Here is a 12,630-nt window from a genome sequence, read left to right as displayed (position 1 = left end):
TTGTTTGGGAAGGTAGTCTTCAAGTTACTCCTTTATTCCCATCCCTGATTCTGATGCTTCACATATTCCTACCCCACTCTTGGCTCAGACACACCCTTAGGTAGAAAGTTATTATTGCTTCTTTAAATTGAATGATGATTGATACTGTTGATGAGAAGTCTGGAGGTGCAGGGGTTAAAAAAAGAAACACTCTCAAATTTCCTTTGAGCAGAGTAGCCATTGTCAGGGGTGGATGAACCAGATTTGGTTTTATTTAAAAGAATCTTGCATTTGATTAGTTCTTGTTTAAATTGTTTGCTGCTGTAGCAATTTCTTTTTCTAATAATATGTAGGAGAATTTCTCATATGTCTGGATCCCTTTTTTAAGACAGTTCTCTTTAAATTTGTAGGTATGTTATGATGCTGCCTCTGTTAAGTTGCTTTTATTTATTAGAGTTTAGTTCTTGTTTCAGCAGTCTGTAATTGTGCCAAAGATGATTGCCATCTCTACCTGTGATAGCAGTTAATTAGTATCAGCAGCAGAGCTCTCCCACCCCAAATTGTAGCATTGTTTAGCATTGCACCTTTTCAGTCTGCCCCTCCTCTGCTCACATATACACACTCATAGTTGTTGACACTGTACTCTACTTTTAGAGAGGCTGCCCAATTTTACATAGAAAGGAAAAGATAGAATTTTTCAAAAAAATACATTTCATAGTTAACTTGCCAGTTTTTGATCTTGTGATGGAACTTCAGTCCTAAACATACTGTTACTTGTTTTATTGTTAGCAGAATTAAGGGTAAGTAATGTCATACAATTTTTGTCTTTAGTCTTTGGTATGGTTTCTTTAACTTCTATTGAGCTTCTGTTGCAGGTATTGGACATGGGCGTATCTTCTAACGATGTCATCATCATTAGCATATTCTTCCTGCTAAAAATAAATATCAAAATCCAAAGCCTGAATTGTCTCATGTTTTTGAAAATTGAAGACTGAAGCTTTGTTATTCTCCTTCATACTGCTTTCTCACTTAAACTGGTTATATATCACTCGTTACAAAAATAGCATTTATATTTGAAACGTGTAGAAAAAAGATCAGATACCATCCCACCTTAACCCCCTCTTTTCCCAGTGCCTTCCAGCCAGATTTCATGTTTGATAATTATAGGTGGTGAGGCTGATGATAATAATGGCAGTAAAATTTACCATGTGTTAGGTACCAGCTGGATTTCATGATTGATAATTATAGGCGGTGAGGCTGATGATAATAATGGCACTAAAATTTACCATGTGTCAGGTACTATTCTGAGCACTTCACATATATCAACTCATTAAACCTATGTAGCAGGAAATGTTATTATCCAAATTTTACAGATAAAGGAAACTGAGGTACTGGGAGATTAAATAACTTGCTGAAGGTCACAAAGAGGCAGTGAGTTGTTTAGAACCTAGGGAGTCTGCCTGCAAAATGACAATTTCGCTTTCAGTTTTTGCTTAAATGTAAGATTACAGCAACAGCTAAAGGCCTCTCTCCAACTCTGTTTCCTCCCTCCTCGGAGGTAATCACTTTCTCCAAGTGTTCTAGGAACTTTTTTGTTGTTTTTTAGCATGACTGGATTTTCATATTATAAATAAACCACCTAAATTATGTCAAACTTTTCTTACAAGTAAAAAATATTTAGATTTCTAATAAACTAGGAAGTTATTCCATAGAACTCTTTGTAAATTATCATTTATAACTAGGTGATTCTTGTGTCAGAAGATGTGAAAATGATTTGAGTTATTTAGACGCTTTTTTGTACCAAGTAGGTGGCATCCCTTTGAAGTTGAGACTGAGAGGTCAGGATTTATACTTACCATATCAGCTGTGATAGCATCACACAGTTTTCACTTATCAGGCATCTTTGAACATCAACTGTGATTGACCAGGTATTGACATGTCATTAATTGCTCTTTAAAAAAAAAAGACATAAATTTAAAGTATCAGTTCAGGAATTGGCTATTTCATATTTCTTAAGCAGGCCACTGTTAAAGCATTTGTAATGAATGAAAACATGAAGTGTTTTTAAAATTTTTGAAAATTATGAATCATTTTTTAAACTTGTAACTACCTTCAGCTGGTTATTAAAGCAGATAACTTAAAATAGACTAATAAACCTAATTAATAAGCCTAATTTATGTTTAAAAATCTATTTCATAGATTGCTATGGGAATCATTCGCCATGATAACATTTTGTCGCTCAATTTTTAATACTTCTTTTCATGATACAATTGGTATAAGAAAACATGCTTTTATAAAATCCCTGTTTAGACCTCCACAGAAAATTGGAAATCAAAGTTTGATGGCTCTTAAAAGGAGAAATCAAATCATAGTTCCAAGTTCTAGAAGTCAGGATGGGAAAGCTGTCAGAAAGGATAGTGTTTATCTTTTGTAGTCTTACATCAGTATATTCAGATTTACCTCATTTGAAAAAAAATGAGGGCATAATCATTGTATGAATGTTGTTTAAGTCAGTCCCTTCTCATGGTGTCAGATTGCATCCATTGAGTTGCTTTAAGTTTTGTGCATTATAGGTAGTACCAGAGAGAACATCCTGGTGATGCAGGTTTGTACAGCTGTGCTAGTATATCTGTTGGATTGATTCTCAGAAGTAGCATAGAATAGGTGGGTCAAAAAGAATGTCTGTTTAAATGTTGATAATGTACTCAAGCCCTCCAAAAGGTTTTGCCTTTTTAAACTCCTTGAAGTATAAGTGCATCTTTTCCTGCACAACCTCACCCAACACTGAATGTCAGTGATCTTTAAAATTTTTGCATATCTGATAGGTTAAAAAAAAATTTTCTATTCACTCAGATTGCTCATTTAAAAATATTTATTAGCCTTTTTATTTCTGCTGCGAATTTCCTATATCCTTTGGCTACTTTTCTGTTTGGTTCTAAGTTTATGGTTCTAAGACAAATTAATATTTGTCTTTGCCTTTATAGATTCTAGGTTTTTTGGATATAGTTAAGATCACCTTCTCAATTCATAACCACAGAAATACAAGTTTTCTATAGTTTTTTTTCCTAATAATTTTATCCATTAGGATTTTTTTGTTCATGGTATATATGATGTAGGGATATAACTAATTGTCTGAAAGTGATAGTAAATGTCCCGTCATTTATTGATTAACGATTAGTCAATTAATGACCGTCTATATTTTACTATATTGTAAAATGCCATTTCTGTCATATTTATTTCTATATATACATGTGTATACATGAATGTGGTCAGTTTTCTATTCTACTGGCTCATTTGTTTTACCCACATTTAGCTACTTGGTAGATTTTTGTTTTTATTACTTTTTGGTATTTTTCATGTCTGTAATTTTAGCTAATCATGATTATTGTGCATATGAATTATATTTCCTTCCCACTTATTATCTTATATATATTTGCCTTCATAATTAATATTTTAAATGACATTTTGCTAAGTAGACATTTCGTAATTGGTCTTTTCAAGAGTGCTTGCTTTTATAAAATTTTGTTTTCCAAGAAGTTCAATTTCCATTTTTTAAAAATGCTTAAAGATAAATTTTGCTTTGCCTGAGACATTTAGTGATTAGAAATGCTTAGTGTCATCTCCCAATATAGGATATAAGAATGTTTTAAATATATAGCACTGAAAATGCAGATTTAAAAATATGTTGCTGAAGGTGTTGTTTTCATGTAGCTTTTTTGATGGTTATTGATTTATCAAATTACAAATATCATTCAAGGGGATAGTAGGAAGAATATGGAGAACAGCTTATGGAATGTTTCATCTGTGGTTCAGTTATTTCTTTATATTTTACTTTGTTTTTCCATTGAAATCATATTGACTTCATTTAAATTTAAAATTGATAAGATGGAGCTATATGGATTTTTTAAAGAAGCAAATGATAACTAGTTTCTTAATGATTTCTTAGATAATTTTTTGAGATCAAAATATCATTAAGTCTAAAAACTTTTTATGGTTAATTTATCCATTCAAGAATCATGTAATCTTTTAATTATTTTTATTTATTATGCAAATAAGCTATTTTCATCATAGGAAAAAAGCTACATATGCAAAAGTCTTAGCGCCATGTATTGGGTCCACGTATTATTTTGCATATTGTCTTTTTCATGTAATATTTTATGTTCATCTTATGTCAGTGTTTTCCTTTTTAATGTATGGCTGTATCATAGCTATCTGTTCTTTATGACTAATTGCTTTCATTGGTTTGATACTATAAACAGTATTGCAGTGAACATCTTTTGTTTTTTTTGGCCATGCCACGCGGCTTGTGGGATCTTAGTTCCCCAACCGGGGATTGAACCCAGGCCCTCAGCAGTGAAAGCACCGAGTCCTAACCACTGGACTGCCAGGGAATTCCCAGTGAACGTCTCTCTTTTATTAACCCTTTACTCACTTATTTTTTTTTTAATATATTTATTTATTTATTTATTTATTTATGGCTGTGTTAGGTCTTCATTGCTGAGCGCGGGCTTTCTCTAGTTGTGGCGAGTGGAGGCTTCTCATTGTCGTGGCTTCTCGTTGCAGAGCATGGGCTCTAGGCGTGCAGGCTTCAGTAGTTGTGGCACGTGGGCTCAGTAGTTGTGGCTTGCGGGCTCTAGAGCTCAGGCTCAGTAGTTGTGGTGCACGGGCTTAGTTGCTCCGTGGCATGTGGGACCTTCCCGGGCCAGGGATCGAACCCGTGTCCCTTGCATTGGCAGGCAGATTCTTAACCACTGCGCCACCAGGGAAGCCCCCTTTACTCACTTATATCATCTCTTGTGATAAATTCCTAAAGATGAAATTGCTGATTCATGTTAAAGATTTTCAATAGGATTATACTAGATCATTGTCTTCGATGATTACCAGATAATCGTTCTCTGTATAGGTCTTCTCTTCTGAGCCATTCCTTTTCTCTAGAGAAAACGTTTTAAATTTGCTGGGTAGCTAACATACAGCATCTGTATTCAGAACAGTGCCTCACCTCTTATCTGTGTGATTTGTATCTCCAAATGCAGATCTTTGGCTTAGTTTCTTATCCCTCATTTTTTGGCTCTATGGGATGAGTTTTAAGAGATTGATGTAAAGATATCTATTTGCTCTTCATTGTCAACCTTAAGACTCACCATTACATTTCAAGGAGGTTGATGCCCCAAAGTCCTGAGACTATCCAAAATTACTCAGGATGAATTACATTATTTTTGGTCATTATCCCTATTTCATTTTTTTCCATCTTCCAAAAATTTCAGGACATTTGTGTACTGTGGTTCCCTCTTTGTCTTTGTGGGTTTCTGCCCTTATAAATTGTTTTATTATTTTAGTGACTTTTTGGGAGGGTGTGGAGATAAACATGAGTTCAGTTTGTTATATAAATGGAAGACCTTTTGTGTCTAATTAAATAGAACTAATAATATGTTTCATAACTCCTGCCAAATTACTCTTGTCTGTTGCCTGATTGTTAACAACTGATATTCCTATTCTCTCTCTTAACTGTCTACATCACTGCAGCCAGATTGATCTTTTAAGAAAATAGGTCTCATCATTCCCCTATGTAAAACTCTCCAATGCTTCCCATTACACTTTTGGATATTATTTTAAACTTCATATATGGCCTATGAGATCACTAGTCTTGAGTCTCCATTTAACCTCATCTTGTAACCCTCTCAAAGGCATCCATTTTGCTCTTTAAGCAGATGAAGCAAGTTCTCACACCAGAGCTTTTGCTTTACTGATTGCTAACAAGGTGGCTGGAGTGCTCTCTCCTAATCTTTACTTAGCTGGTTCCTTTTTTCATTCAGGTTTAAGTTCCTCTGTCACCTCTTTAGAGCCCTTCTCTATCCATTTCATTTGATTCCACCTACTCTTCTCCTGTATTACATTGCTGATTCATGCCAATACATTGCTCCCTACCACTGTATTACATTGTCATTTTTGTGTTTTTGTTTTTTAAATTTTTTCTTCATGGAACTTACCACTGTTTGAAGTTTAAAACTTTGTATACTTAGCTATCATCTGTACCTGCCTGGAATGTGAGCACCATGAGAAGAAGAACTTTGTTTTGTTTTTCATGTTTATTGCTATATCCTAAGTGCTTGGAGCAGTACTTTTCTCCTGGGAGGCAGTCAGGTGTTTTTGTTGAATGAGTAAATGATAGTTGGCCATCGAATGATGAATGAATGAATGAATGCTAGTACAAATGTAGTTTGCAAGGAGTACGTAATGTTTATATTTTAAATTGATTTCTTTTGTAATTAAATTACAAAAGAATGATGCTTTGATAAAATGATTAAAGATACTTGAGGTTTTTGAAGAAAGTCGTATCCAGCACAAAATAGGTTAACTAATTTTAAGTCATATTAGTATAGCCCAGTACTTAAAAAAAAAAGTGGTTGTGTGTTCAAGGACTGTGAATTCTAGAACTGCAGCTGAGCATTTTGAACAAAATGAATGACCATTTTGAAATTCTAAAATTATTTTACCAGTTTGCCCTTTTTTTTCCTTTAGTAGAATAACACATTAACAACATGTTAGAAAACATGAATGACAAATGAACAGTAGTACGCATGAGTCCATAAGTGCAGAATTTGTAAGCGTCACAGTGCTACCTGGTGGAAGAACTGGAGCTACAAATGAAATCAGTCCTTAAGCCTGTGTTTGTTCATTAGGCTCTAATTGCTCTCTGCTTGTTAACTCCTTCGTGGAATAGAACTCATAATAGTAATATCCTTCAAGAGAGGCATTGTGATTAAGGAATTTATGCATATAAAGCAGTTAGCACCCTGTGTGAGGCAAAGTAAGTGCTCAATAACTGACAGCTACTACAATTATTTGTTGTTGCTGTAGCAGCTGAGAATTACTAGGAGTGCGATGAGATTGATAAGTAGGTTGGAACCAAATTGTGAAGGGCAGTGAATGGCTGGCCGAGCAGATGGCTATAATAGTCCAAAGGACAGAGAGGACTGGTAGTAGTAAGTGTTTGGAGACCTGGTTATAGTTGCTAAGTGGATTAGAATGGCAAGAGATTTACAATAGGGAGACCAAGATATGACTTAATTGGAAAATTTTATATTGTGGGTAATGAAGGCCTGAACCTAGTTGATGATAGTGAGAAAATAAAGGAATGGGCAGGTATGGGGAACAATTGAATCACCATAATTTGTTAATTGGATCTGAGAAGTAGGAGGAATCAGATAAATGAGATATTGAAAACGATGGGGCAAATAATTCTGGCACTGACTAAGAGGATATTAAACTAGGGAACTAGTTTGTGGCGGGCGGGGGGGAAAGGATGATTTTGCTTTTAAGTAGGTCAATAAATTTTAGTTCTTTAAAAAAAAATTGTAGAAGTAGTATGTGCTCCTCATAGTTTAGAAACCATTGGTAAACACAGAGACCACCTAAAGTCTCATTACCCCTTAAATAACCCTTGACGAGATTTGGAAGATGGAATCAGTTATTACGTTAGCATCTAATGACATTTTTACACATTGTCCTTTTTACACATTTACTGTAAACGTTTTCCCATGATTACAGATATTCTCATTTTAGTAGCTAGATCATATTCTGCTTTAAAGAAGTATTTCTTTAGCCAGCTGCCTGTTTAGCATTTGTTTTTTCCAGTTTCTTGCCATTGAAAAACATTGTTTTAAATCACCTTTTAGCTAAAAATCTTTGCTTATCTGTGATAATTTTCTCAAATTCCTAGGAGTAGGGGAAAACAAGAAAAAGTAATAAACGATGTGATTTTCATGCTCAAGTCAGCTACAGTTTAAGAAAATGAACATCCTCTGCGATGGCAAGGGAAGGTGGAAGTGGGGACTCTTACATTGTTGATATAAATTCGTGTATATCACCCATTCTATGTGAAGGACAGTTGGCAATAAGTACCAGAGCCCTTATTTTACATAATGATTTTTTTCTGCTTTTGGCCTTCTACCAGATCATTTTAAATTGCATAGTACTCTAAAAGTAGTTAGTGGGACAAATTCTGGGAGCACTTAAAGTGATGGTATAGTGTTTTTTTCTTTTACATTTAAAAAAAAATTGTAGTTAAGATAGACATACAATTGATCATATTAACCATTTTTAAAAGTGTTTGTGTTAAGTATATTCATGTTCTTGTGTAACCAGTCTCCAGAACTCTTTTCATGTTGCAAAACTGAAACTATACCCATTAATCAACTCCCCATTCCCTACTGCCCCTGACTACCTGTCTCTATGAATTTGTCTATGCCAGGTATCTAATATACGTGGAATCATATAGTGTTTGTCCTTTTGTGACTGGCTTATTTCACTTAGCATTATGTTCTCTAGGTTCATCCATGTCATACCATGTGCCAGAATTTTCTTTTTTAAGGCTGAATAGTATTTCATAATATATATAATACCACATTTTGTTTTCCCAATTATCCATCAGTGGACACTTGAGTAGCTTTCACCTTTTGGCTATTGTGAATAATGCTGCTATGAACATGGGTTCATAGCAGATATCTCTTTGATTCCTTGCTTCACATCTTTTGGGTGTATACCCAGGAGTGGGATTGTTGGATCATATGGTAATTCTGTTTTCCATTTTTCTGGGAAAATGTTATTACCATACTATATCATCTATAATGACAACTATTTTAGATTCCCACCAACAGTGCACAGGGTTCCAGTTTCTCCACATCCTTGCCAACAGTTGTTTCTGTTGGTCAGTAGCCATCCTAATGGATGTGAAGTGGTATCTCATTGTGGTTTTGCTTTGCATTTTCCTAATAGTGATATTGAGCATCTTTTCATACACTTGTTGGCCATTTGTTTACCACCTTTGGAGAAATCCTTTGTCCATTTTTTAAAATGAGTGTTTTGTTTTTTCATTGAAAAGTGATGGTTATAGTCTTAGATTGATATTTGTTACTCAAAATAGTTTGAAGATCATCTAACCTACCCAGTGCTGGAAATTATTCTAGCACACTTCCTGAAAGATAGGTTAATCTTTCTTCCCAAAAGATAGATTAATCTATCTGCTTGAATGTTTCTGATGTAAAGGGAGCATACGGTTTTGAGAGTAGTCTTCTCCATTTTCTGGACAGTTGCTAGAAGTTTATTATATACTTTTATTTATGAAATTTCACAAAAGTATTTGTTCACCTATATATGTGTGTGTGTGTGTGTGTGTACATTCACATTTATTCGTTGGGGAAAACGTGGAATATACCAGAAATCCAGAATGGTAGATAAAAACCACAGCCTACTACTGATATTGAAATTGCATAATTTGAAATAGTAGCCCTCTTTTAGTCTCTCCCTCTCTTCTCTTCCTTACCGACCAGTTTTATTTATAGAATCCTAGATCCTTTTAGTGGTCTGTAGAGAATCATATTTTTAAATTTTATTATGTTATTCATATATTATTTGTCATTAAAAAATTTACTTGAAAAGCTATTCCAGTCAACTATGTCAAAATAAAGGACAGAGATGTGGAAGTCATGAAGAATAACAAAATAGTGCAAGTCCTGGCGTGTCTGAGAGTGCCTTTCCTTTCTGCTCACCTGTGAATGTCTGCTTGGCTGAATATAAAATTCTTGGGTCACTTTTTTTCTTTTGGCCTAATTACTGTATTTTTTCCTTTCTCATACACATTTAACAGTTTGACTGTCATATATCTAGGATATTGGCCTTTCATTAATTTGGCTTGATATTGATATGCCCTTTTATCAGAAAAATGCATGTTGCCTTTTATTTTTGTTAATTTTTTATAGTTTCTCTTTAAATTCCTATTACATATATATTGAATCTTTTGAATCTTTATTCCACATTGCTAATCTTTATTCCACATTGCTTATCTTTTTTCATCACTTTTTCTCCTTTCTGTTATTTTCCTTCAGTTTTTCCCATGAGTTTTGGTTGATGTTGCTGTTGTTTTTGTTGTACTTGTCCTTCCTCGCAGCATGCTTGTCTAATGGTGGGAGTGGAGAGTTTTGTCCGTTTTTTATTGGTCTCTATTGAAAAAGAGAGATTTATTACAGCTTTTACCCTGCGACTCTGAGGCAAGTGCATAGGAAATCAGAGTCAGAGGAGATGTTAGGGCCAGAGTTTTGTGAGTTTGCGCAGTCAGCCCAGACCTGACTGGAGCTTTGCCTCTGTTTTGCCAGCCCACCAGCCACACCATCCAGTACTCCTTTAGTCACTGTGGTCCTTGGACCCTCTCCGTGCTGCTGGGAGTCCCCACAGGCACAGGTTGCTTTGTTAGAGTGACACATATGAGAATCTGTAGTATAAATATCTGTAACGACTGTAAAATAGTCCTGCCTCCAGAGCTTGGTGAAGTCTACAGGAGTGTTTGGACCTATTTAATATAAATGTAAAATACTGCTTAATTTGCTACTGTCTACTTTTTATAAACCTTCATATGTGTTTCTTTGTAGGTTAGCTTCTTATATTTTTTATTGCTAGCAACGAGTGCTTAAAGCATTTTCTCTCCCTACTTTTATTTTATTTTTGTAGTAAAATTCATTATTTATTTATTTATTTAAAAATTTATTTTTGGCTGTGTTGGGTCTTCGTTGCCGCACGCAGGCTTTCTCTGGTTGCGGTGAGTGAGGACTACTCTTCGTTGCAGTGCGTGGGCTTCTCATTGCGGTGGCTTCTCTTGTTGCGGAGCATGGGCTCTAGGCGCGTGGGCTTCAGTAGTTGTGGCTCGCGGACTCTAGAGTGCAGGCTCAGTAGTGGCTCACTGAGCCACCAGTGGCTCACTGGCTTAGTTGCTCCGCGGCATGTGGGATCATCCCAGACCAGGGCTGGAACCTGTGTCCCCTGCATTGACAGGTGGATTCTTAACCACTGTGCCACCAGGGGAGTCCCTATTTATTTATTTTTTTATACAGCAGCTTCTTATTAGTTATCTATTTTATACATATTAGTGTATATATGTCAATCCCAATCTCCCAGTTCATCCCACCACCACCGGCCCCTCACTTTCCCCCCTTGGTGTCCATATGTTTGTTCTCTACATCTGTGTCTCTATTTCTGCCCTGCAAACCAGTTCATCTGTACCATTTTTCTAGATTCCACATATATGTGTTAATATCTGATATTTGTTTTTCTCCTTCTGACTTACTTTACTCATATGACAGTCTCTAGGTCCATCCACATCTCTACAGATGACACAATTTCATTCCTTTTTATGGCTGAGTAATACTCCATTGTATATATGTACCACATCTTCTTTATCCATTCGTCTGTCGATGGGCATTTAAGTTGCTTTCATGACCTGGCTGTTGTAAATAGTGCTGCAATGAACATTGGAATGCATGTGTCTTTTTGAATTACGGTTTTCTCTGGGTATATGCCCAGTAGTGGGATTGCTGGGTCACATGGTAATTCAATTTTTAGTTTTTTAAGGAACCTCCATACTGTTCTCCATAGTGGCTGTATCAATTTACGTTCCCACCAACAGTGCAGGAGGGTTCCCTTTTCTCCACACCCTCTTCAGCATTTGTTGTTTGTAGATTTCTGATGATGCCCATTCTAACCTGTGTGAGGTGATACTTGATTGTAGTTTTGATTTGCATTTCTCTAATAATTAGTGATATTGAGCAGCTTTTCACGTGCCTCTTGGCCATCTGTATGTCTTCTTTGGAGAAATGTCTATTTAGGTCTTCTGCCCATTTTTTGATTGGGTTGTTTGTTTTTTTAATATTGAGCTGCATGAGCTGTCTGTATATTTTGGAGATTAATCCTTTGTCCGTTGATTCGTTTGCAAATATTTTCTCCCATTCTGAGGGTTGTCTTTTCGTCTTGTTTATAGTTTGCTTTGCTGTGCAAAAGCTTTTAATTTTCATTGGGTCCTATTTGTTTATTTTTGTTTTTATTTCCATTATTCTGGGAGGTGGGTCAATCTCTCCCTGCTTTTAGATTACTTTTCCTAATCCATGGGTTTAGGAATTGTGCAAGTAAATAGGTATTTGAAAGTATATGTTTGGTGAAAGTAATGGGCTCTGAGAAAGGATCTTAAGGATCATTTCAGTAAGCAAAGTAAATAATTATATAATGAGTCTTTATATTTTTTATTCTTTAAGTAAAGAATATTTAAGTTATTTCCAGTAAATAAAATATTTATTACAACATAAATAATGTAGAGCTTTTTTGTAGGCTCTGAGGGTTTTTTTTTTTTTTTGGTGGCGTATATTTTTGACAGTGTAGCACTGGCATTTTTTTGCTCATGCTAATTTTGGGACTACCTCTAACTTTTTAAACGTCAGCCATTCTGTTTCATTTTTTTTTAATATAAAAAAAATTTTATTTATTTTGGGCTGCATTGGCACTTTCTTGCTGGGCGCCGGCCAGCTTTCTCTAGTTGCGGCGAGCAGGGGCTGCTCTTCGTTGTGGTGCTTGGGCTTCTCATTGTGGTAACTTTTCTTGTTGTGGAGCACAGGCTCTAGGCACGTGGGCCTCAGTAGTTGTGGCACATGGGGTCGGTAGTTGTGACTCGCAGGCTCTCGAGCACAGGCTCAGTAGTTGTGGCCCACAGGCTTAGTTGCTCTGCGGCATGTGGGATCTTCCCGGACCAGGGCTTGAACCCGTGTGCCCTGCATTGGCAGGCGATTCTTAACCAACTGCACCACCAGGGAAGTCCACGTCAGCCATTCTTAA

At 35.7% G+C, this 12,630-nt stretch overlaps 1 protein-coding gene across 1 annotated transcript in view; it reads left to right on the top strand.

The window, feature by feature from the left end:
- Nucleotides 1-12,630, top strand: part of RPRD1A (regulation of nuclear pre-mRNA domain containing 1A) — a 72,772-nt gene that overhangs the window by 39,630 nt on the left and 20,512 nt on the right. The gene's annotated exons all lie outside the window — the stretch shown is intronic.

The sequence above is a fragment of the Eschrichtius robustus genome, chromosome 14, assembly GCF_028021215.1.
Source record: "Eschrichtius robustus isolate mEscRob2 chromosome 14, mEscRob2.pri, whole genome shotgun sequence".
In the NCBI taxonomy this organism is placed as follows: Eukaryota; Metazoa; Chordata; class Mammalia; order Artiodactyla; family Eschrichtiidae; genus Eschrichtius; species Eschrichtius robustus.
This window is presented reverse-complemented; position numbering and strand designations above follow the sequence as displayed.